The sequence below is a fragment of the Chionomys nivalis genome, chromosome 1 (assembly GCF_950005125.1).
Source record: "Chionomys nivalis chromosome 1, mChiNiv1.1, whole genome shotgun sequence".
Lineage (NCBI taxonomy): Eukaryota > Metazoa > Chordata > Mammalia > Rodentia > Cricetidae > Chionomys > Chionomys nivalis.
In genome coordinates, this window is record NC_080086.1 from 135,132,993 (window position 1) to 135,159,786 (window position 26,794).

Genomic DNA, 26,794 nt, shown 5'->3' on the forward strand with positions numbered 1-26,794 from the left:
GAGCCTACTCCGTGCCAGGCACTGAGTGACCCGGGGGGGGGGGGGGACCTGCCATGTAGGAGACCAGTTCTGCAGAGGAGGCAGACACAGAATCAACACTGAGGTGGGTGGTAGGTACATCTCAGGGGGTGGGGCCTGTGGACCCTACCAGGTAGTCATTGACAGGCAGAAGGCACAGCAGGAGGAAGCCTGTTGAAAAGGAGGGTTGGAGGGAGAGAGAGAAAGAGGAATGTGCCTTTTATTACCCAGGTTTGCCTCCAAGTCCCTGACCCACTCTCACAGAATCGCCATCACCCATAGGCATCTGGAGGTGGCTCAGCCAGTAATGTCACTTTCCCAGAAGAGCAACAAGAAGTAGAAGGAGGCCTCAAGAACTGCCACCATTCACACAGAGATCTGGTTCTGATAAGACTGGCCTCCAGGCTCCAGCTCTTAGGAGGTGAGGAGAGCAGAGTTAGGTGTGGAGGCTGACCAGGAGTAGAAGTGTGTGTGCCTGAGTACCGAGGGGACGAGCATGGAGTCCTGAGTACCGAGGGGACGAGAAGAGGAGTAGTGAGTACCGAGGGGACAGGCACGGAGTCCTGAGTACCGAGGGGACGGGCACGGAGTCCTGAGTACCGAGGGGACGGGCACGGAGTCCTGAGTACCGAGGGGACGAGAAGAGGAGTAGTGAGTACCGAGGGGACAGGCACGGAGTCCTGAGTACCGAGGGGACGAGAAGAGGAGTAGTGAGTACCGAGGGGACAGGCACGGAGTCCTGAGTACCGAGGGGACGGGCACGGAGTCCTGAGTACCGAGGGGACGGGCACGGAGTCCTGAGTACCGAGGGGACGGGCACGGAGTCCTGAGTACCGAGGGGACGGGAACAAAGTACTGAGTACCGAGAGGAGGGGGCACAGAGCCACCTGAGAGAGCACAGGCAGATAGAGTCAGCTCCAGCACACAGCCTGGGACACGGCTTAGTGAATGTCCCCCAACCCAACAGGTCCTGGGGTCGTCATCTCTAGACCAGACTGAATGCAGTTATTAAGACACTGCCCCCATCCACCAGCTCCACAGATCCCTTCTAAGTATGTTGCTCTGAATGTCGGGGCTTTTCAGTCCTGGTACCAGAAGGGCTCTAATAGGCCCAAACATGGCGCTGACAGGTTTTGCCTTTTACCCTTCTCTGCCTTGCAAAAACAAAAACAAAAAAACCCATTAGATTACATTCCTAAAGCTAACCACCAAGGCCTATTCCCTTATTTCGTTACTTCCTCATCCTGAGGCTGACCACCAAGGTCCAGCAATCAAAGTACTGAAGCCCAACAATCAAAAGCCCCCTTTTGGGTGCCCTAATTAACCTGTCCAATCAAAATTAAACACCTCATCCTAACAGGGATTTCCCTTTCCCCTTTCTAAACTGCCATTGGCCTATGGACAACATCCCTCTCTCTCTATCCAGAGAGTCCTTTGTCCCTCTGGGGCAAACAGCCCTTCCCTCCTCATCTTCTAGCCCCTGTTTTTGTCCCTCTGGGGCAAATAAATATCTGTGCTGACTCGTCCTTTCAGTAGCATTCAGAAGCTACTGTCCTCTCTGGAAGTGCGCGCGCTCTCTCCCTCTCCCTCTCCCTCTCCCTCTCCCTCTCCCTCCCTCTCTCTCTCCCTCTCTCTCTCTATTCTCTGACTTCAAGCATCTTTCTCTCTCAGACACAACTTTTCTTGGTGCTTGTCTCGCCCTGCTCTCCACTCCCTTCATGGAGAGCAAGTTCATGAGCGAAGGCTTGCATCACGTTCAGGACTCTCTAGCCTGCTCCCCACCCTTCTTCCCCTCCCAAATTTCCAGTCACACAGTCCCAACCACCTGCAGGACATTCTGACCTAGAATTTGCACTTCTGTAAGAGAGCTTTTGGTTTCCAAGGCTCCCTAAATCCTTGCAGGGAATCCACCCTTAAGAGTCTCTTTGTTCTTGGTGACACTCCTGTTCCAATCTTGCTACCTTTTAACAAAATTGCTGCAGAAGCCCATTTCCCTTAGGACACAAGCCAGCCAAGTCTTTCTGCTGCAGAGAGATGAACTGTCTGTCACCACCCCTGACTGAGACCTTAACATTCTCCAAACTCTTGTCCTGGCTCTCAGGGCTTCTCACTAGCTGCCTTCCACTTGTTTGCTTTTTTTCTTTTTTAATAACAAATGCATTCTTCAATTCTTTTGAGGTATATATTCTTTTGAAAAGTAAAGAAAACAAAGGACCCTCGTCTCCTCAGAAAAATGCACACCCCTCCATTCCTTTACACGTATCTTACACAACTAAGGGATGACACACTCCTAAGCCCACCCACAGTTTAGTAAATGTGCCCCAAGTCTATGTACGTGTCCCGTCCTCTCCCTCCTTCTCACACACACCACTCCCTACCTTTCTGCCCATTTGGACTTGATGCTCTTGCTTTCCAAGCCTCTTGAGCACCAGATTACTCTCTTCTGCACAGTCATTTCTTATGTTTCTACGGCGCTGACCCCCAGATTCACACATCCTCCCTGACAGGCCGCATTGCTAGCCCATGTAAAAAATGGCTTAGATCTGGTTCAGCATGTTGTCCGTGGTGGCTTTAATGACTACAGCTCATGATGGCCACTGGTAGGCAAGGGTTGGTTTAAGCACATGCATTACTAACTGTTAAAGAAGGTGGGTGAGAGAGAATACTCCACCAATAAATGTGGTGTTTCGGTGCTAACTGAGAAAACTTGTCCATTCCTAAATTTCCATCTGTACCAGGAATCGGAGCAGAAGACAGACAAAGCACCACTGTGGCTAAATCACTGTCCTTCCCTGACATTTGACTCCAAAGCACTGTGAACAGCTTCAACAGGCCAAACATTCTTTTTAAAAAGTATTTGTTTATTTATATTTCATGTACATTGGTGTTTTGCCATGAGTGTTGGGTCTCCTGGAACTAGAATCACAGACAGTTGTGAGCTGCCATGTGGGTGTTGGGAATTGAACCTGGGTTCTCTGGAAGAGCAGTCAGTGCTCTTAACCACTGAGCCATCTCACCAGCCTGAGACCAAACATTCTTAATGCAAAAGGAAGGGCTTTGATGCAGCAGGAGGGGCCTCTTACCTCTAACAAAGCTGGACAGATCAAGAGAAGCCCTGATGCAAGGCTCACAATGGTCAGTGTGGCAACCCTAGCTGCCAGCCAGACATGATGGGTGTTCATTCCTTGCGTGTTCCAGTGGCTTGTTTTCCCAACAGTCTGGATGTGTAGAGGAGGAGAGCTAACCCTCTTAGCTGAGAATCAGAGAGGACAGACAGCCCCCAGCCTCTGTAGCCCTTGCTTCAATGTCACTGTGGACAGGGTCACATGACAGGGAAGAGACTGTATTTAGGTTCCAGCAGCGCACCAACATGGCTGGTGAGTGGATGGTGCCTGCTGCTCTAGGCAGTGGCCCGAGTCTGGCAGCCATAGTCGCAAGGAGTCCCTGCCGTCCCTCCCAGGTTCTGGAGCTATTCAGCTGCTCACTTCTGTGTTCCTAGGAACACTTCTGAGGAAGGGGCTGCAAGGTCTTTACACCAGAGAGCATGACTGAGAGGCAAGCTCTTTCCTTTGCAGAAAATTCTGAAGTTTCCTGTGTGTCCCGGGCTTTCCCTGCCAGGGCAAACTGTGCCTCCAAGGGGGAAGTGTGGCGAGGGCTATTTAAAGGCATGATGCTACCAGCTGTTTGCAGCGATCGCTTCTCAGCTTGGATCCTCATTAAGTCAGTCAAGGGAGGGGAAGCAGGCACAGGAAGGGGAAAATGACAACTGGCGCCCACCCATTTATAGATGTTTTTAGAGCACTGTTTTCAATTATTTCACTTTTTGCCAGAGAAAATGAAGAGCCGCCCAGGGCCCAGCATGCTAACGGCACTAGGTATCTACATCTGTTACCAAAGGCAAAGTGTCCAGGAAGCTTCCCGAGCCTGTGATGTGGTGGGAAAGGTCCTTTGTCTCAGCATTAGCTGGCCAGGGGTGGGAATGGGGGCAGGAGACAGATGCCTGGCGTCAGCCAAGTTCCTCACTACACTCACGCTAGAAGTCTCCATTTCAGATCAATTCAGAGTCCACTGTGTTTTAGAGTGGAATAAGGTGCTGATATTCTTGTCTGATTGAAGATCCATTGTTCAGGGTTTCAGAAAAGCCAGTACAAACCAAGAATCTCCAGAAAACAAAATGCAGAACTGGGATCCCAGGCTGTGAGTAGGTCAGTTCTGTGCAGAGCAGGGCAAGGAGCTAGGAGACGCAGTGCTGAGCAGCCCTCCTCCTGGCCTTAGACCCAGGGCCGACGGTCCACTTCTCTCCTCCACACAGCCCAGAGCTCGGCCTGGCCCTGCCTAAGGTATGCTGCTGCATGCTGTGGATGACGGGGCAGGGAGAGTAGGTTCTGAAGTCAGCCAGACCTCAGCTTCAGGCCGGTTCGTTTGTCTTACTAGCTGGATCCTTTGGGCAAGTGACATTAGCTTTGGTTTCTTCATCTATGATATGGGAATGATTATGTGGCTACCTTTAAAGGTTCTTAAATGAGATGGTCCAAGTTAAGCACTTGACATAGTAACTGGCCTAATAGATACCCAACGATGCTGTTACCATGGGAACCAAGCTGGCTGTAAGCAGCGGGGAGAGGTTTAGAACTTCTGGAAACAGCAGCAAGCGTTGTGTGGAACTGTGGTAGAGGGATGGCTTCTACAGGGACAGGACAGAGGTCTGAGGGTCCATGTCCTCAGTTGGTCTTCTTCCCTGTGGCTTCTTGACTAAGCCCTCCTTTCCCACATATCACACAGAGTTGGCAGCTGGGGCAGTACGATGGCTATTCTTACACTGGACATGCAGCCATGGTCATCAGGACATCATACATCTTTTGAAATGCAGTGCTGACCTGCTTGGTGTCATACTGATGGCATCCGAGGGTGAGCTCTGCAGTCAAAGGTACCCCCAGCCCCTAGGTCCTCATTCATCTTCTCCTAAACCTGCTGGGTTTGGTTTTGTTTTGGGGTGTGGGCTTTTTTTTTTTTCTTTTTTGGTCAGGAAGGAGGTTGCAGCTGTTGACAAGGGAGGGGTATAAGAGTCATGTGACTAGCTGCCCAAGACAAGGACAGAGTTATTTGGTCTGATCCTCACACAGATCTTTTTATTTTACAAAAGTCTAAACATTTGCCTTCTTCCAAACCAGGACTTGGATTAAAAAATGCTTTCCTTGGGCAACTGCAAGATGGGACCTGCGATGTTTTGTTTAAGCCAGGCCAGCGTGGTGCTGGGTTGGGGTAGGGTGTAGGGTGGGCTGGGAGAAATGGTTCAGAGACATGACCCTCATTGTCAGCAAATCCAGAATATCTAAATCAAGTCCGAGGTCGCTTCTGAAAGCAGAGGCAGTTGTAAGCCCCTGAGAGTTCTCTCTGCCCTTCCCAGCTTTGCTCTGCAGCTGTGCCTTCAACAGGCACATGTTTTCCATCAGTCATATGAAAACCGATTGTGGTATGAAAATCAAAGCCATCCTGTAAATAGTGGAAGACAAGTCCCGCTAATCATGCCTCGTGGTCTTTGGTCTTGCCTTGTCCTCATTGTCCTGGACCGCCACTGTAAATAGTGACTCACTCTGGGCTCTCGCCTCATGCCAAAGGCCAGGCTTATAATAGATCTCTACAGAGAGACCTGGTTCCATTTCAATGCCCTTCACCCTACACCTTTCAAAGTCCAGGGAACAACTGTCCATCTAATGTGAGTGACTGCCAGTGGGAGTCTGTCTGGCTGTCGGGCCCTGGGTGATGGGGGCCTGGTTCTCTGGTGATGGGTTTAAGAACGCACACGTTTGTAATAATTCACGAATAGTCTTGCTATACATGCCAGTCCTTGCTTGTTTCCAGGTTGGGGTTGGGGTATTTAAGCTTATAAAACGGGGAATTAGCACTGTAGATACAAAGTCTTGATATCAAGTTGAGAACACAATGTCATATGTTGATGACTTCAGGCACAGACAGGGCCCTGCCCTCAGCTGGCCCCCAGTCTTCCTTAGGCTGAATTTCATGGTGTTCTGCGTGTCAGCCACAGGAAGTATAGCCTGACTTGGTTGGGGATGCTTAGACTTGTGTCTAGACTGTGTGTTAGGCATTTTGCCTCCTCACCTATGAGAAGGCTGAGGTTGTGGTCTCAGCATTGTTAAGCTCAGTCAGAAGCTGTTGCAGAAGGACTTCAGAGACCACTTCTACACATCAAAGTAGTGGGATGGAATCTGGTTCCTGCCAAATCATAGGGTATTTAAAAATTCTAAACTGGTCAGGATTACCTAGCAGTTCTTTGCCCTTCTGAAGCCCTTTGAGGGGTCCTTTGGAGCCTGGCCAGCTCCTTTGCAGCCAGTTACTGCAATTGTTGGGGCTAGTATTTACTCCCCAGGATGCAAGTATCTCTGGCCCCCTCCCTCTGCCCTGGTGCAGGGGATGAGAAGGCAGAGGAAAAGAGCACAGGGCCAGCTAGCCAGAGGGGAGGGAAGGAGAGGATGTCCAAAGGCCTCAAGCCTCCTCAGTCCCCAAGCTGGCTTGGTCTGCTTGGTTTCCATCTCTGAGTGAATGCCTCTATCATATGCAAGACAGTTTCCCACACCCCTCTGAGGGAAGATCCGCTCGTATGCATCCATCTTTGCAGCCCCAGTTTCACACTGCGTATTCTGCGCACAGCAGGTCTGCATGGATTCCTCAGATCTGGGGGGCTTTAGAACAACATAGTCTCATAACGGAAGGAATGCTCACAGTTGTTACAGCGAAGAGTGAACAGAGGCCAGCTTGGGTTGCAATGGCCCCTTAGTATGATGTAGAATCATGAGATGCCCAATAGGCTTTTTCTGTAAGCCCCTCAAGGTTGAGATTAGGATGGCCCATCAGTGTCTGGCGCCTGCCTTCCTCAGGCCCCATTCCAGGTGAATTCCAACCTGTGCATAAATGAATGAAATCTGCTCCAAGGGTGCCTGGCAGTCCAGGAGCTGGCAAGCAAGTCTTCTCATTTTTTTCCTCTCCGGTCAATGCTGTGGACATTATAACCCGCTGGTACAAGGCTCACGTGACCACCAGAAGACCCCGAATGAACTGGCTGAGCTGTAGCAGGTAGGTGTTGGGAACTGAGGAATGGGGGGGGCTGATGGAGGCTTGGACGCCCAAGCAGAGCCAGCCCTGTACTCATCTGGTCTCATGACCTCCTTCTGCGTATTATGCTTGCACAGCGATGCTCTGGTTACTCTGCCCAGGGCGAGCAGGAACCCAGCAGAGGCCAGGATATGATGGCAATGTGAAGGTCCACGGAGGGCGCAGGGATCTGACCATAGCCCTGGCCACGAGAAGAGGCACTCATCGGCTCACCTGCTAGGAGCAAGTGACCGCCTATGTATCTGATGCTGCTGAGTCACCTTCATGGTCACAGATGGCCTTCCATGGCTTAGTAAGCAAAAGGGGAAAAACCAAGGCATGACCCCCAGAAAGGAAGTGCTCATGCTACCAGCTGGGCTGACCACAGGGGGTGTGGTGGGATCTAGGCTCTAACACATGGAGGTGGTGCCTCAGGGTTTCCACACAGCATCACTGGGCATTAGTCTAGACTTGGGGTCCAGTTTTAGTCTCAAAGGACCCTTAAACATCAAATTTTTGGAGGCTTAAAACCATCATATCCCTGGTGATCTTCTTGTAGGGCTATGATATATTGCCTACCAGGTACTAAATATGGCCTTTGTGATGAATGCTAGACCTCAGTGTCTAGAAGCTGCAGCGCATGACTTCCACAGCCGCTTGGGGAAATACCTGTTGGGTTTTGGGCACAGCTTTTGGTCACTCAGTGCTCTGAGTCTTTGTCCTGTAGGTTAGGTATATACAGGTAGCTCCTAGGGCAGACGGAGGGTCTTCTACGTCCTTTCCATTCATGACAGGTGCACTAGAGAGGTCAAGGAGCAAACAGAGCAAGGGCCCCTGCTGTGCCCACAGGGCTCACCCACTCCACTCCACAGCAGCTCAGGGGCCTGCAGTGCCCCCCTGGCCTACACTCTCAGTTCTCTAAGGCCCTAAGTGTCAGTTACAGCCAAGGAAGAGAGGGGAGATAAAAGGCATATGTACAATGTAGGCAAGTGATAGCCATTCATGGTATGAAGTGGGCTCATTCAAATACTGGGCTGTGAAGTCCATTTAGTGGGTCCTGACCTGTATTAAAAAAGCTAAGTAAAATCAGAGAGGGTCACATGTGGCCAGGAGAAATACGTTTTTGCAAAATTTCTGAATATATACACTGAATTAGGATATAAGATGAATATCTTGCTGTGGGTTGTGGTTTAAAAATGTCTAGAAGTCGCAAGTATAAGTGAAGGAAGGAGCTGCTATATGCTAGACATCATGTAGCTTGTATTCATCTCTGTTGTTTCCATTGATTCCTAAAGGTCCCAATGAGAAACCAATGATCCAGAGATGCCCAGCGGCTTTTCTAAGGTCACACACTAACAGGAGGTTATGCTATGAGGAGTCCAGGGCTGCTGACTCCAAAGAATACATTCTTTCCTTTCCATCCCGCCAGAATTCCAGCAGAGTGGACACTTGCCATTGAGGTGAGATATGGGCTCCATCCCTGGCTCTACCGCAAGAATAAGCCTTTCATTTCCTTATCTACATGGGGAGTAGGAGATAAAATGGCTTGATTTGGCTCTCCACCCACAAAATATCCTTTTAGCCGAATGTTCTTTTCATCCACTACAACTTTTGGTAGAATAGCCGACTACCCAAGTAATGAACTCCAAGAGCCACTTGTGGCCTATTCTCGCGGCCTCTGCATTTGTTCTGTCGATGCTGACTGGTACCCTGCCCTGGGTAGGATCTCAGTAGAACTATGCCTGTGATAACAAGACACAAAGAGATGAGCCTGATCTTGTTGCCCATTTGGTTCTCTGAAGTTTTGTGCACCCTGATGAACCCCAAGGCTTGTCTGGAAGGAAGGAAAGGAACTCCAGGGGGTATAAGTGGTTCACCCAGGTAACACTGGAGGTACCATAAATGCTCCCTAAATAATGAGTCCTAGAAGAACAAAGGGTACCCAGAAGCTTAAAACATCTATAGCTGCTGCTGAATGTAATAAAATGGGATGCCTTTGATCCACACAGTGGACTGAGTCTCGGGATGCTTGAGAGAGTCCAGCTGTTTCTTACTTGCTGTGTGACCTTCATAAGCTGCCTTCCCTCTCTAGGCCCCAGAAGCCCCATGTGTAAAATGAAGGGATGGTTTCTAAGACAACTACTAGGTCAAGAATATTATTATCTGTTATTGTTTGTTATTACTATTGCTTTACTGTCAACCCACCCGCGTTAGTCATAGGTAGTTTCTCAAGCGGGAAGCAGTAATTTCATAAATGACTTCTCCCTGTACTTTACTGGAGGGGCTTCCTCCAAGACTTAATAAGCATTATCAGAGGCACTGCATATGTCTGAGGCTTCTATACAGTTCCTCTGGTTCTCCAGATCTGACCTACAACCCTAAGAAGGATGGGCAATGTCCATCCTGGCCATCTTCCTTCCATCCTTCATATGAACAGACAACTGGACGTGCATATAATTAGAGAGTTCATGGCCTAGTACTGGCTGGTTCCTGTGGGGATAAAGGAACTCATGCAAGCAGGGCTGGCCCTGGAAGGGAGCTTGGTGCTTTGTTTTCACTCATGGGCCAAGTCTTCCTTGGCTCACTCATTTACTGCCAGTGAGGAAACTTTCTTTTCTGCTCAGATCTATACCAGGGCATTATGTAGCAAGCCAGACGTCTAGCATCTTTAATGAAAATAATAACAATAATAATAATAATTTGCATTTATACAAGGCCTTTCATCGGGGATCTTAAAGTGTATCACAAGCAATAATTAATTTTCATTCACAAGTCTAGAAGCCAGCTAGATAGAAGCCCCTTTATTTCACGGGTATAGGATATTTTCTTGCACCCTGGAGCATGTTGGGAGGCCATTTTGCCTCTTGGAAATCCAACCCTTTCTCTCTTGAGGCCTGGGTTAACATCAGGCTCTGCTGTGGAGGTTCCTGCGCCAACCACCTCCAACTAGACTGCCTTGGCTAGCTGCTCGCCACCGATTTGGGAGGGAATCTGAGCAGGCTGAGGCAGGGCTCGTCCTAGTGACACCTGTGCGGGGTGACGCTCTCGGGTGCCTTTAGGACAGGGAGCTCAATATTTGCATAGACGTTGTCCCTTTTTTGTGGTGAGCCCTTGCCTGACCTTTGTGGGTCATGCACACAGTGGACGGGTGGCCACACAATGGTTGGGTGGGCGGAGGCTGCACCACCTGAGCTGGGTCCTGCCCCCGTGAGTGTTACAGGGAGTCTCCTGAGTGTTTCTGGCTTTGGTACTGTGGTCTGCCAAGCTATAGAAGCAGTTCTCCAGATTATGCTCCATCTTGGGCGGTCGACTCTAGTTCTTTCCAGGCTTATCTCGGGGCAGGTGGGCGCATCATCTCAGTGACACAGAAATGCCCCCAATTTTCATTTACTGGCTGACTACTGATGGAGTGGATGTGTTTTCTTTTTAAGGATCTGTTCCCTTTCTACTTTAGTGCTGGAGACTGACCCAGTGGCTCGATACACACCAAGCAAGAGCTCTACCACTGAAGTAAATCCCTTGTCCACCTATAGGTTTATTCTTCTTTAGGATTTTAAATTATATTTCATTGTTTTATGTGTATGGGTATTTTGGTGGCATTTATGTCTGTGAACTACATACATGACTGGTGGCATACACATACAGAAGAAGTCATTGGATCCCCTGGAACTGGAGTTACAGACAGTTGTGAGCTGCCATGTGGGTTCTGGGAATCCAACCTGGGTCCTCTGAAAGTGTAGCCAGTGCTCTTAATTGCTGAGCCATCTCTCTTGCCTTTCCCACAATTTTTGAGACAGGGTCTCATTATGAGGTGAATTCACTATTTAGACTATACTGGCCTTGAACTCACAGAGATCCACTTGCCTCTGCCTCACAGTGCCTGGGATTAAACGTATGTGCCACCACACTCTGCTATAGTTCTGTTCTGAACTCTAGGCAAGAAAAGTCAACTTACATGACTAGTTTCTATAGACGATCCGACAAATAGTGATGTCTTTAGTTTTTCTCTTTTGTTCTGCTCCCCTCTCATTTTATCCTCCTGCTCCACTTCAGTGGGGTACACACTGGGTATTAAACTTCAGAAAAGGATGCATCGTGGTGAGCTGGAAACTAACGTAAAGACAAGAGAGTCCAAGATCTTCTCGCCCTGGGAGTTGGAGGCCAGGAGCCACCAGGACCTGGGTGAGAGGCAGAGGAACACAGGAATCCTTTGCAAAGTTAATTTTTTTTAAGATGCTAATTCTTCTGGAGATGATTCTGCCTCTCTCAAGTGATTTCTGGATCCTGCTGCTCTGTTTACTGTCTGAGAGGGCAAACACCCTCCCCTACCCAGAGTTCCTTGTTTGAGGGAGATCTTTCTCACAGTGGCTTACCATGGAAGGAATTTTGAGCATGCATCCAATGCTGTTTTCCTAAAAACTGCAACCCAGTTAGTATAAGGTTTGGCTTGTGGAGACACAGCCACCTTCTGTTTTGACTTTACATGATCCCTAGAGCCTGGTCTAGAACCCGAGGGTCATTCCGGCTTTGGCTTGGCCATTCGTGGGGAGAAGACTGGGAGAGGACAAAGGGACTGGAGCCAGAGCTTCCTGGTTATTCTAAGGCCAGAAAACCTGCTGCACCTGCGCTGCTGTGAGGGAAGAACGCAAGCAGCAGAACTAAATCCAGACGCAGATCCCCCGTCTGCTCTGTGCCTTTGGGGGAGTCCTTGGGTCTCTACCTGGTCTCTGCTTTAGGTGACAAAAGCACACTGAAGGACACTGGAGGAGCCTGGGCTCACTTGGTTTTCTCTCCACCCTCACTCTGTTATCTGAATCACTCTCTCCCCCTCCCTTCCCTGTGTGTGTGTGTGCGCGCGCATATATGTCTAAAGGGCTAGCGGTCAACCAGGTGTTGTTCTGTTGTTCCACCTTGTCTCTTGAGACAGGGCCTCTCACTGGTACCTGAGGACTGTGTTAGGCTCTGACCACTGGCCAGTGAGTCCCAGGGATTCCCTGTCTCTGCCTCTCCGAGAGTGCTGGGATTTTGAGTGCACAGCACCATGCTTGGCTTTTTAAGTGGGTGCTAAGCCTCAAACTCAGATCTTCGGGCTTGTATGGCAAGGACTTTACCAACTGAGCCCTCTCCCTCCTTGGAAAGCTCCCAGGAAAATCTGGATCCACTGTCTAACTGGTGCCTGGCACCACATACGCTCCCAGTGTTTGTTGGTTAAGGGAATGAACTAACTTGGCACTTGGTACTGCAATTTAAAATGTGCTTTTAGATATAACTTCATTGTAATCCAAATAACAGGATGTAAAGAATAGATCCTGTTACTCTACTCCACAATAAATAGATCCTGATATACTCTACTCCACAATATCCGCGAACAGACAGGCTTGCAGTGAGGACAGAACTGGCCCAATGTCAGAGAGGGGCCTATATGTAACCAAGGACCCTGTCAACAACACACTACTAGCCTACTAGCCTGGGAAGGTCTTTGGTGCCTCTGTGGCCAATGAAGCTCAAACATGAAACAGAAAGAACATGGTCTAAGGTGTACTATGTTCAACACGTTAGGACCCTTGGAGTGCTGCCTCAACCCTGTGCCCAGTCACCACAGCCTACTTGAGCAACATCAAGAGCCTAGTGACTGAAAGCAGTGCACTTAGAATCTCAGGCCCTGGATATGTCACAGGTCACATGCTACCATACATGGCCAGTTCCATACTGACTCATTTGCTCACCTTACTAACTCCCGATGGGGTGGATGGTGCTGATGGGCATGTCTGCCCTTCATCTTCACAACTCCATCTTTTGAAGCCACTAAGAAGGAAACTGCTGTATCCATAGGATGTGGTTGTTCCCTAGTAGGGTACTCTACTGTATTCTACATATGTTAGGGGCTCAAGATAGTGATGAATGACATTCCCTCTCTTCCCATAGTCTTTTAAAACTGAGAACAAGGACAGGAAATAGATAGAAGGATTCAGCTACTGAAGACGCCCAGTCTCTCTTTCCTCCTCCTCTAACCGCTGAACTCTGGGAGCCCATGTCAAATGCAGGCTGAGAAGTGGAAGATAGAAATCTTTGAAAAATTCCTTCACATGCTTGGTCCAATGGCAACTGCGAGTATGACCTGAGGAATGGAATCAGATCTGCCCACAGTGTAGGATCCATAGGGAGGGAGCTCATCACAGCCTTCTGCAAACAGTTCTGACAGCACACTGTGGGGCGGCGGGTGGCTGGTGTCCCAGTGGAAGGCCATCACTGTACCCACTGGGCAGCATGTAACCCAATGCCTCGGGGATGAGGTCAGTTCCTTCCAGGAGGAGTCCATCTACCAGGGCCGTTAGTGTGCTGTCTTTGGGATAGCTAGCACAAAGAGGAAAATCATGTGCATTCCTCACGGTGAGCTAGTTTTAGGTCAGAAGTCAGCGAGGAAGGACCAATGTGAGGACTTGCACTAGCAAGGCCTGAACAAGTGAACCATGTCTCTGCTCCCAGCCACAGAGCATCCAGCCTCCATCCCTGAACCTGGGAGCCATGTCTTGTTGCAGTCTTGCTTGGGGAAGGCAGATACAAAAGGGTGTTACCAGTGACCAGACCCGTTTGCTGTGATCTCAAAGGCAAGGCCACGTGCTGGCAGCAAGGACCATACTATCCGACTCTGGACACATTGGGTGGGGGTTGGCAGCTGCTGCTGCATCTGGGAGCACAGCAACTGGCGCTGCAGTAGCAGAATGCGGGGACCAAAGTAAAGTTCGTGCTTAGCTTGATAAGCTGTGTGCTCATCCAGAACCACAGGACCAGAGAAGAGGAATGGTTTTATTCCAAGTTATTAGTGAAACTGTACCAACCCAAAGGGGCCAGAGGCAGCCCTTTCTAGTCCACACAAACCTTCTTGTAGACCAAAGTGGTCCTCAGAGGACCATTTTGAGTTTGGTCATTAGAGAGCTCATATAGAACGGAGGCATGAGAAGTAAATTCACCGGGAAATAAATTCTACAAATGGCAACCTTGTTTGCATTGGCTTTGAGTGGGAAAAGTTGACAAAGACTAGGTGCTTTCTAGTCCACCTTTTAGAGGCCCTTTCGACCCCTTGCTGGCTTTCTCTCCAGGGCTCATCAATCACCTTACCACCTTTGCCCGTCTTCCCCATTCCACTGCTCAGACTGGGAGAACAAGGCAAATCCAGACAGAGCAGGGGTGGGAGAGGGTTGGGCAGGCATCTGGGTTCTTGAAGACAGCATGTGGTTCCCTTACCCACCAAGTTTACTAAGTGGATGAGTCAGTATTCAAATCAGCATTCTCTTCCATGTGGGTACAAATGGGTGTCCCACCTTGAACCAAGCCACTGGATACTGTCAGTCCCACAGGGCCAAGGAAGGTCCCCCAACCTCCTACTCCACCTAAAACTAGTAGACACTATGGGTGCCAGAGCTACCAGACCAATCAACAAATGCAGATGTACAGCAAAACAAACTCTGTATAAACACAGCAGAATGAGCTCCCCGCCCTTTGAGTAGTTCAACAATGCCAGTGCATGCCCTGTATTGCCAACTGTGAGGAGAAGGAAAGAGACCCTTTTCCTAGTCAGGTCTTTATTGATCACTTTGGGGGCCAGGGTCCTTGCTAGAATTCAAATCTCCTCCAGTTTAAAGGTCAGCACATATCCTGGAAAAAGCCAGACACTAAATATTTTCAGCTTGTAGGTCATATACTCTGTTACAACTCAAATCTGCTCTGTACTGATCATGCCTGTAGACTAGATGTAAATGGATGGGGCTAGCTGTGTTCCAATGAAACTTTATTCATAAAAACAAGTACTGGTAGTGTGGGCCTCTGACTGTCCACTGAGTCCTTATCTAGTCTGCACCTTCTATGTATAGAGGAGGAGAGGTGAAGAGACTCCTTCAGAGAATTACATGGCTGTCCAAGACTGAATTTGCAAGGCTCTGTGTGGGGAACAGAGCAGTCTCAAGAGCTGCCCGAGTTGAAGGGAAAATGGCCACTTGAATAACTGGAGATATAAGGTAAGACCTTCACCTTAATCAGAAGGGACCAACAACAGACTGGAAAATCACAGGCTAAACATCTCTGTGTGGCTACAGTCTGTGCAAGCCAGGATAACCAGCTTGGCTTGCACTGATGGAGGCAGGGGCTATGGCTTTCCTAGCGTACGCGGATCGTGGTCATTTTTCTGTGAGCTCAGACACAGTCTTAGAGTGTCCCAGGAGAAGGCTGGGCAGAGGCCAAAAGGAAATGGAAAGCCGCTGGCACTTGTCTGTGAACAATATGAGAAGACAGCAGCAAATTCGTTTTTTCCAGTCAGCAGTTAGTCCGACATCCAACAGCACAGCAACGGTCAGAGAGGACAGGCCCTCTTGTCCAGGCTGAGAACAGGTTGTTTTGGCTGTCAAGCATTTTCAAAACAAGTTTTTTTGGTCTCATGACAGGTTGAGGCAAGAACAAGAAAATGAAAAGAGTGGAAGATCCCATGATCACGCTCTGGGCTTCACGTGGGCTGGCTCTGCCTGCACGGTCAAGTTTGCTTTCAAACATTCAGATAAAACTGTCTTAGGGTTAATACTACCTTGCCAGTGACAACATTTAATGCACTGATTCCTCTGAGAGCTCTCTGGCAGCTGGATAATCATTCTAGTCTGGAGGAATAAGAGGTCAAAGTCACTCTGAAACCCAAGGGTACAATTCTGCTCAAAGTGACGCCCGGCTTTGTTTCCATTCTCACCTGATGTCACATGGACAGTCTTCTCTGAAACTAAGGTTAAACTCTCCTCTCTAAGGTGGATTTTTCCATCTCAACCACAGAACACTTGGTCAGGGTGGGGCAGAGAATGCAGCAAGGAAGCGTGAACTGGGCAGGCCAGGATCAGCCTGGTCTTAGGAAATGCCACCAGTTCCTACCAGCATGGTCTGTGAGGGCTTACCAACTGCCCCAGGAGAGAGGTGCAAACATGCAGCTGAGTGTGGTGTCTCAAAGGACAGCACACCAGACGGAGCCTGGGTACGGCTTATCACACAATTCACAGAAGCCATTCAGAAACGAGGGTGCTGGGAGTTCTCAGATCCCCTGAAATCACCAAGGGCTCAACACATAAGACAGAAGCGCTGTGGGCCAGCCTCAGAGCACCTCATCCTCTCAATTGTCTCAGAGTCCTAGAGTTGGGCTCAGTAAGCCCATTAGCATCACACTTGGGGGTGGGGGCTGTCTCCAGTCCAGGGAGTGCCCACTCCACTCCAAGGCTGGCTCTTATTCTGTGATATAAGTTACTGGACCATAGAGGCTGTGCTTGCTCTACCGGCTGTCTGCAAGAATATTCCAAAGAGAAAAATCCTCCACCTCCACCGGGCTTTTATGCTAGAGGGACAAAGGTCTGAACTGTGTGTTTAGGTCTGCGGAGAGTGGGGAGAGATGCATAGCCCAGCACAAGCCAGACTCCTGTTTTACACCCCTCCCCCTCCACAAAGTGGGGAGCATCAGCACTGCCCATCCCTGCCCAAGATCCTCTGGGTGGAACTTTTATTACCTGAGAGACAAGAAGAGTAAATCCCGCTTTTAGCCACGCAGATTGCTCTGGCTCACTCCCACTGCCTGGACTGCCCACCAACACAGGGGACCCCCAGACATTCAAACCAGAGAAACAACATTTGATCTTTTAGTGTAAATGTGTCTTGCAAGGGAGATACTTTTATGAACTTATTTGTGACTTATCAAAGTTTTACTGGGCACTCTGCCTTTTGAACTGCTCTACCTGGCAACCTGCTTTATGTGAATGTGTATGTGGGAGTTCATGTATGTGGGGGTTCGTGTGTGTGTGAGGTGCATGTCCTCAGATGTTGTTTCTCATTGGCCTGGAACTTACCAAGGAGGCTCAGGTGAGCAGCCACCACGTCTCAGGGGACTACCTGCCTCCGCCTCTCCAGCACTAAAAGCATGTACCACACTACATCTCGCTTTTTAGATGTGGGTTCTGGGCATCGACGCAGACACTTTACCAATGGACATCTCCCCAGTTTTATGCCTGCCAATTGCAACACTGGAGAACCAGAGGAGGTTTGGAAAGTTCAAGGCAGGGAACAAAAGGGTCAAAGGGGCCAAGACTTTCAGGGTTCTTGAGCTAGAGCTTGGCATGAAGACATGATGTTTCTACTGCTTTCGTTACCATTTCCAAGGCTATGAAGGATCTAGCAGGACTTACTTATCTACACTAAGGTAGGTGCATGAATCAGTATGTAAGCTTGCCAGGAAAACCTTACTGCACACAGAAAAAGGACCAAATGCCTCAGTGTGGCAGTTACTAACAGCAGCTACCATTAGCCAACACTACAGCAGGCACTGTGCTCATTTTCCCACCACCACTCACACTTCTGACTCGTGTGCTGTCTACTGAGCAGTAATTCCCTGGAAGCCTTAGTGTCAGAGAGGAATCTCCATCAGTGAGAGCGGCCAGGGTAGCTGGGGTTCTTTGAAATACGGGTATATGGGTGCTGAGTTGTACCCAGAGAGCAGCAAGATTGCATATGGTGTATGTGTGTGTGTGAGTACACGCTGGAGTCCCCAGGGCTCTGCACATGTTCTGTATGTAGTGATTTCCTATATGTTTGCTGAATGGATTTGGCAACACTTAACATAATGTCTTTGCCCTGTCTCTCTGTTGGGCAGCCTACACTGACCTTCCATGGGACATAGAGCAATGAATTACCATTCTCTCCTTAGAAGTGACTTTGGATAAAGTTTACCTAGGTACCCCTTGACCTGACTTCTGCTTTCCTTCCTGCTTCCATTTTCCATTGGGCATGACTAAGTGTCTGTCTGGAAGACAGGAGTCACTGGAATTTTCTGTCCACTTCTCACTGTGCACGCGCCCGTCCTCCCCCCGCCACCCTCACTCATTTGGAGGCCACTGTGAAAGGTTGTGCTTCTGGCCTGTTCCATTGTAGTGTCCTTTACTCTTTACTCTTTTCTCTCACTTATAAGCCCCAATAAAAAGTTTAGCTAGATATTTTACTTTTCTTAAAAGTTCTTCAGACTTTCAGAAAGTTATTTCTGCTCAAAAATATCCTGTGGACATAAAGGCCTTCAGCCTCCTGGGAGAGCTGTGAAGGATATCCTGGACTCATCCTGTGGACATAAAGGTTTTCAGCCTCCTGGGTGAGCTGTGGAGCAGAGGTTGTACCAGTCACTCAGCTAGGTGAGGACACACATGCAAGTTTCCTAGCTCCAGCCCCTCACTCCAATGGGCTGTTACCCTCAGGTCGGGGGCCCACACAAGGAGGGGAAAGACAGGAGATCTTGGACCAGTCTTGAGGGACACAGGGGTCTATCTTTATACTGTGCATCTTAACTAAATTCTTCCAGCAAATGAAACTGATGCACTGAATGTCTGTCAGCCCTGCCAGTAACCTCACTTCATTGCTGCCATGATGGTTAAAGTTTGGCATATTTCTAGCTGGCTGTACTAGCTGGCTTTTAAAGTTTTTTTTTTGTTGTTGTTTTTTTTCTGTGCCCCATGTCCTGAACCTGGCCTCACTGTCAAGTTTACCTCCTTGTGTCGTCACCCAACCTAGTCCCATTGCTGGCGATGGATTTCTGTGGCTCACTGAGGAAAGACAGAGACCTATCTACCTCATCACCGTTTCTGCTGATTTCTACCAGCTCTGCTTCAGCAGGCAGGGATCTAGTTCATTTTCACCGGGGGTTCTTGTGCTGAATGATCTGATAACAGACAAGAAAGAATCTTGTTCCCACAGAAGCAAGGCCTCTGCTTGTCACCATGATCTGCGCAGTATGAATGGTCCTAATTATTCTCTGAGCATCCTTTGATGCTTTCCTCATCTTCCTTTCTCTCTCTCTCTCTCTCTCTCTTGAATCCCTGGCTTAATGATAAGTGATAGAAACAAGAGTCTGGCCCCTCTTGCCTTGGCTGGACTCCACATCACACATGACAGCCCGGAGCAGCCCTGGTGGTACCTGTCAGAAACCAAGACACACATCTGAACAGTCAAGCCTAATTCCCAGGAAGCTCTTTTAACTTGACATCTGAAAATGCACTGCATCTAGAATCATTTTCCAGGGCGTGTGTTCGGGGCATATGTGTGCACATTCCACAGCTGAAGTGCTCTATAAATATCAGATGCAGGCTGTACAAACGGCATCACGTACACAGTGTCCTTACTTCTGTTTAGTAAGATTTCAATTTGTGTCTGACCTCTTGTAACAGGGATGGATGTTTTTTAATACGGATAAAAAACTATGACAAGCTATCGTAAACATACTTTTCACTTCAAATTCCCACAGATCTGTCAAAGGTCAGTGGTAGCAGGTAGGTACTTGCCTGATGTTTTCAGATGAGGGTATCAAGGCCCAGAAAAATGACATGCCCTTCCCAAGATTGCACAGGAAATAAAGAGCGGTGCCTGGATGAGAGCCAGGTCTCCTAACTCACAGACATTTTTATTTGCATTTCTTGTTCATGTTTTCTTCCAGAGGTTCAAAGGGAACTCTGATCCTATTAATATTTGTTAATTAATACATTCCTCTTCAGTGTGTTCTTAAAAACCTCAAACCAGAACCTCTCCACCTTTTTCTTTCTGCACAGTTTTCCAAGTAAGAAAATATTTGACTATAACTCACAAATAATCAGGCAACTTTACCTACTGATAGAAACACTTTCCCCATGGCAGGGGGTGGTATAATTAGAACTAATGCCTGAGTACTCAGTAGTCCTCACAATGGAGTAACAAGTGACTTTCCCCAGCAAAGATGTGACGATCTCCCAGTTCCTCCACCCCAAGCTCTCCCCTGAGAAGCCCAACTTAGGCCAGTTTCTTTTGATTTGTGCAACTGAGGACGGAACTTAAGAGCAGAGTGGACAGAGAGCTCAGAACCCGCATCAGTGGAGCAGCAAGAAGGTCTGAGAAAAGATGGGCCAAAGGGTCCTGCTGAGGGGATTTGCTCTGCTTGGCTTTCCCAGGGAGAGAGGAGGCAAGGCGGGGCTGCCAATGCTGGTGCCTGGTACAGTCAGGGCTGTAGAGGCTCCCAGGACGCAGAGGCCAGCTCTGGGATGAAGTTGTATAAGCACTGACTGATGGCCAGGCTTTCTAATGGAGCTTATCATATCACAGCAACAGATGTCAGGCGCTAATGAATAACATGCTCTCTCTGACCTACGCAATTTGGAGAGGATGCCTGTTGTCAGGCAGAACTGGATCCCTCCCATCCCTGTTGCTCCCTCTTCTGTCAGGAAAAACAAACCATGTCCCTTGAAGATACTCTGCAAATTGACTCTTTGAAGAGTTCTTCATTCCATGTTATTTATCTTGCTTTTCTCTCCACAGTTTCTAAATTTCTAAACCCTGTAAGGGAAAGCTTGGAGAGGTGCAGGAACTTGGTCCCAGAGAAACGCAGGTCAGCAGGGATGGCAGGCCTCGGTGCCTACAGCCTTCCGAAGGTCTGTCAGCTCACTAGTGTGGGTCCTATACTGTCCTCTCAGGGTGCTCACTCGTACAGCCCAAGACTTGGAAAATTCCCTGTGCTCTCTCAAGGGGAGTTCAGTTGAGATAAGGTTGGGAGTTTTTAAAGGGAACTGGTCCTAAGAAAAGGGGCCCAGCAAGAGACAAAGAAGAAAGTCCATGAATCACTCGAGCAGCTGAGTGGCATACTTGTCCCAAGGTCTGACCCCAATGGACCCAGAGGACAGAGCTTCCTTGGAGTCTAGCCTGGACTGCTCTGCCTTCAGCCAATGATTCCTCTTACCCCCTCTTTCCCTTTGTCTCCTTTGTCCAGGGACTTGGGATGTGATTGTACAAAACCTGTCACATTTCCTACCTTCCTGATTGACTCTGTATCCTTAGATGTCTGGTGGGAGTTCCAAGAACATAGACATGAAGGGACGGGATAGGATGAAGTAAGTCATGGGCCTGAAGACAGTTATCTGGTCCCCACCAGGGTTTTCCCTAGAGCTGAGTCAAGTGTGTCTGAGAAGGATGAGAAGCACAGAGCTAGTGGGTTCCCAAGCTGTCAGTTCACCAGGCATGGTGATGGCGGGGACAGGGTGACTACGGCACAAGCTCAATAGAAACACGGCATCGGCAGGTGCCCCAGAAGCTACCAACAGAGAGCCAAGAGGACTGGCTGACTCCTGGGGGAACAAACACACAAATGAGCTTACACTGGAACCACTTGGATGCCATGCTCTGGCCTCCAAGGAGTCTCAGGCCACAGGCCTCCCCATCATCATGCTGTGAGGACCCAATTGGAACTAGGATTTCCATACTATAGTCCAGAGTCCCAGGGGCCCCAGGTCAACTTCAGGGGCCATGGAGAGGGCTGGAGATGGGGGTGCAAATTCTGATGCCACATCCATTTCTATCTCTTTAATCAAGAGAAGGTGATCTATATTTAGATGTCTTAGTTAAAGGACTAATGCACGAGACTGGATCAGAGTATTTGGTAATAAGAACTTTGAAGAAAAAAAAAAGCCCCAACCAAACAATCCACAGTATATTCAAGAATATTAAAGCAGCAACAATGAAAAGTCATTGGAATGATCATCTCTAATATAGAATTGAAGAAAGATTTGCTAAAGACAAAGTTACTCTGCACAGACAACTGGCTAGCAAATGGTAAGAGAATGCACAGTGCAAAGACAACCTATGGGAAGCCATGAACTGCTCTGGGAGGGTAAAAATCTTCCTGACCTTGAGGCAAGAGGGGAAATGGAAAATGGTTTGGGGAGGCTCGTGATGAGTTACTCCTGTGTGCTGTCTAAGGAGTTATTTTTGAACTATCTTTAGTGATTCCTTCATGTTATGGATTTTATGTGACAAACATTGAAGTAGGTGCTTTCAGGGCTCAGCTCTATTCTAAGATCTTACTGAGGCTTCTGCTAGGGTCAACAATGGTGCACACAATGGAGTTCATGAACAATCATGCCATCTATATGTAGATCTCACTGAGCAGACAGTACTATGAAAAGGTTGCCCGCTCCTTCTTCTAGACAGGCATAAGTTACCTACACAATACTAAGGTAATTTATTTTGTTTTTTGCCTTTTAAAGTGGTTATTTTTTATACAGATTAAACAACAAAAGGGTTAGATATAAAACCTTAGGAGCCAGGAGCCCAAGATTGTAGAGTCTCCGGTCAGGTCGCTGGGTTTGGAGCTTTGGGCTGTGGTATGCCTCAGTGTTGATGCTATTACCTTTTAATATTAAAAACCTCCTTTTCTCTGTAAGGAAGCGCACTGATAGTTGCCACCTAGCTCATGTTCACCACATGCCAGGCACCGACAGACATCAGTACATTACCTCAAACAGCAGGTAAATTCTAAGATTCTATGCTCCCTGTAACATCTGAGATATTAAAAACAATTAGCTTCACTCCAGCTATTAGGCTTTCTTTTACGGTACAGATGAACTTATGAAAGGGTTATTAATTGACAAGTTGGGGATACAAGTTAGAGACTGGAAATACAAGGAGGAGTTGATGTACTGTGGCAGGCTTAAAGATGGAGGGGCTACATGGCAGGAAATGAAGCCAGCCAGCTTCTAGTTACGAAGAGTGATCTCCAGGTGATAACTACTAAGGACACAGGGACCTAAGTCCAATTAACCCAGGGAACAGAACTCTGCCAACATCCCAAATCAACTTAGAAAAGTATTAGCCTAAGTCTTAACTGCAGCTTCCGGACCCGTGCAGAGGACCCTGTGGTGCTCTTCGATTACCGTTTACTGTTAGACGGCAATGCAGAGCACCATAAGCCCTATGTCACAAGCAGCGGCCCCCTGACAAGTTATTAGACAAGGAGACAAAGACTCGGGAGGATTATGCATATCCCCAAAGTTGCAGAGTCAATGAATGGCAGACACAGGCTTAAACCAGCTGCCAGGACTTCAGGGTCCGTGCCCTTGAAGGACCTACTGAGATGCCAGTTCTCCATGGAAGGGGACTTAGGCCAGGGGTGAAGACAGTGGGGACCATGTCCGTCCATCTGTCTGTGAATGTACAGTGAGGCCAGAGCTCAAGGGACTGAGTCCTTTCTGTACAAGAAGCTAGCTATGTATCCTTGTGAATTCTTCTTTATCTACATGAAAGGACTTAAGAGTTTCTGCAGGGCTGCTGCAGTGGAGATCCTGTAAAAGAGAGAACACCCTGCCACGGGTGACGTCTACAAGGAACACAGAGGCACCTGAATGTCACGTGGGGGGGGGGCTTTTCTTTTCTTAATGACTGCAAGTCTCAATGTTCTTAACCTATACGTTGAATATGGCCTCTCTGATGGTTTGTCCTGAAAAGAATTTTAAAAATAAGTTTCTCCTGGGTATAGAGACTCACTCCTCTAACCCCAGCAAAGGGGGGCAGTGGCCGGTGAATCTCTGAGTTTGAGGTCAGCCTGGTCTACATAGAGAGTTCCAGGACAGTTAAGGCTAGACAATGAGGTCCTATAAAAAAAAATTCCCCTCCCTTTGGCAAGGAAATGATTCCCTACCACCTTATCTAAAGACACCAGAAGGAAATGGACTGCAGTTTTCCTTTGGTTAGAAAAAAAAAAATTTAAAGCAAGTTGACTGTTAAAAGTCAATTTATTGTGGAATTCACATGCAAAACCAGAACATATAGCTATCATAGCACAGAGGCTAGCTGAGGGAATAAAGAGATTTACCTTGTCTTAGGTTTAGGCTTTTATGTTAGGTATGAAGCACTGTAATATTAATTAATAATAGGTATTATTAATTTATGTGTCAAGGTAAAGGTTATATTTACTGTATATTTATCCAAAATATATGAAGAAATAGAGTGAAGAAACCAGTAAAAGGTACAAATTTGAGAAAGAGAAAAGAAAAGATACTTCAATATACTAAAAGAACACAAGAAGAGAAAAACAAAGGAACTAAGAGCAGAGGAAATAAAAATTAAAAAAAAAATAGCAAGATGTAGGGCTTAAACTTAATGAGCTCATTTGTTATATTAAGTATACACAAACCAAATAATTCTATTAAAGGACACAGACCATCAGGCTAGATTTTAAAAAAATCAAAATTTATAAAAGGTTTCAGGACATACAGAGAGATAGAGATGAAATAAAACAAAAAAGGGATGAAGAAAGGCAGCATAAAAATATGTAGAAAAAAAATCTAGTACAACTACTTCAATATTGAAGAAGACTTCGATTCCAAAAGTCTTGCCAGATACAGACATTCCACAATGGCATGAGGACTAATATATTAAGAAGACATAAGTAAAGTAGCACTCCATAGACCACTTGCTTTCCTCCCTAGGAGCTGTGGCTTGCCACTGCTTTTTGGAACAGCATAGAGCACTGTACTCACAGTTCAAATTCAAATATGGACTCTACTGAATGCATATTGCTTTCAGACGACTACACAGTTCAAAAATTATAAGCTGAGTCATTGCAAGATGGAGACAGTCTTTAGGTAAAAAGCTGTCCACAGTATTGTAAATTATACTACAATAAAAAAGATAATTACGGCAAGCTTTTGCCTTTAAAGATCTCACTATTTGGTTAAGAAAAGAGACATATATAAAGATCTAAAACTAAATATAGCACAAAAGAGATTCTGGGAAAACATGTGGCAGAGCACAGAACCGGGAAGAAGGTGGCAAAGGGCTGCCTGGATTGTATGAGGAACCCACAGGGGAAAGGCGGGAGGATGGGGGATCGGAGCTGGGAGCACAGGCACTAGGTACGGAGCACACACACACACAGGCACTAGGTACGGAGCAGAAGGGAACTTCCACTGCTCACTGTAGCTCACTGATCGCCCCTTCCTCATGAGTCCACTTAGCGGCGGGGAGTACAACCCTGTCTTAAAAGATGGAGTTCAGAGAGAGTATGCAGTCTACCCAAGGCTACGGAGCTTATAGGATTAAACTCTGTGGTTGGAACTGGGGCATGCATAACCCAGAGCCTACTCACTTTTGGGTATTGTACTTGTTAAGGGCAGAACTGGCTGGATTGACTTCAGCAAGAAGCACTGTGGTAGGAAAAGCCCTGGCTTCTCAGTGCCAGGAAGTATCCGTCCTTTCTTAATGCAATGCTCAGAACTGTGCTCTTAACAGACAGGATAAACAGCTGATTCCACTCAAAGGGCTTTGGGGCCGTTCTAAACATGAGAGTGTTTATGTCATGGGCAGAGCTCCCCAAGTGAATTATAGTCTTTTACGTACTGTGTACAGTATCTTCACAGGATACAGACACAGGGCATGCAAGGAATGCTTCAGCCGACCTTTCTTTTTGTTTGACATTTCCCTCCATGCCTTCCACCAGTTTCCAGACAGGACTACAAGACAATTCCTGCTTATGTCTACCCATCACCTGGCCTTTGACGCAGTCCTGTGCGATTGTTCGGTTAAAGAATGAATGGGGCCTTTAAATGATTTCTTCTAGCTAACACAAGCTGTTGGCTGTCTCTCTTACTGCATCTAAAATGGATTCATCTTCACTGAAGGAGAAGGCAGATTCCTTTAACGCGACTTCAGATGTTTTCTTTAGACTGGTGCTAACATAAAGCAAATGTGTCTTGAAAGTCTGAACCAATCTGTTAAGACAAACAGGCTTCACTTAGGATATTCCTACACTGAAATCACAGGCTCGTGGTCTGCAGCTCCTTACAGACTCAATTCATACATGCTAAAATGCCTGCTTAAGAAGTACACACACGCACACCACGACAGCTTTGCCATGGAAACCACAAAGACATGTCTGGTTCAGACTCTGGAGTCATACCACAAACAATGGCCCATCTTCTAAGGGCAGATCCTGTGTATACACAGGAAAAGCTCAGACAACTAAACAATGCAAGACTTCAAACAGAAACTCTGCTTTATGTCTGCTTTGTTCCGCATTTCAGCACAGGTCTTAATAGTTGTTACTAGTTACATTTGCACATGTTTGTTTACCCCTTAAATAGAATTTCAGACCAGTGTTCTGGATATAATGGGAAAATACAGGGAGAAAGGCACACAAGTTTCAGATTACAACTCTGGGCTCACACAGGAATTCTGGGTGTTTGGAGTGCTGGAAAAGGGCACTCTATTGTCGAACTCTGAGCCGACCATACATGAAGGTTCTGTATATAGAGACGATGGGAGATGAAGGAAGGGTTCCCTGGGAAGGAAATATGTATCAGGAAATGGAAGGCAAGAACAAGGAGTCTTAATAATCAGCAAGTTTCTAGGCCTGGAGGGCCAGCCTTTGTTAGCAGGTACTCTGAAGCCGTCAGACATCTGCTATGATTCATCTCCTTGCTGGGCTGCATGAGACCATGGACACTTTCCAGTTTGTTTATCATGCCTTCCTCAATGCTCACACAGTGCCTGGATCATGGTAGACAATAAATACTGGATGAGCAAGTGAGGAAGATGCTTAATAGATGGCTTTCATGTCTATGATTCTTTGGCTCTGCACATCCTTCAGTCAGGATCACAGGTGTGTGCATGTGGCTGTCCCGAGTGATAAAGGCATAACCACGTGTCACACCATGATTTAGTTTTGGAAACTACCATTTCAATCCACTGTTGCTCCAGTACAGGAGGCAATAATCTACAGACTGTTGTTCTAGACAAGGAAGTCTTATCTACCAAGAGCAGTCAGCCTGTTTCTGTACCAACTTGATCCTTATGACTGAAGTGACAGCCATCC

The 26,794-nt window shown here is 47.6% G+C and overlaps 1 protein-coding gene across 1 annotated transcript in view; it reads right to left on the minus strand.

The window, feature by feature from the left end:
* Babam2 (BRISC and BRCA1 A complex member 2) overlaps positions 1–26,794 on the minus strand; it is a 388,193-nt gene that overhangs the window by 1,148 nt on the left and 360,251 nt on the right. The window lies entirely within an intron of this gene.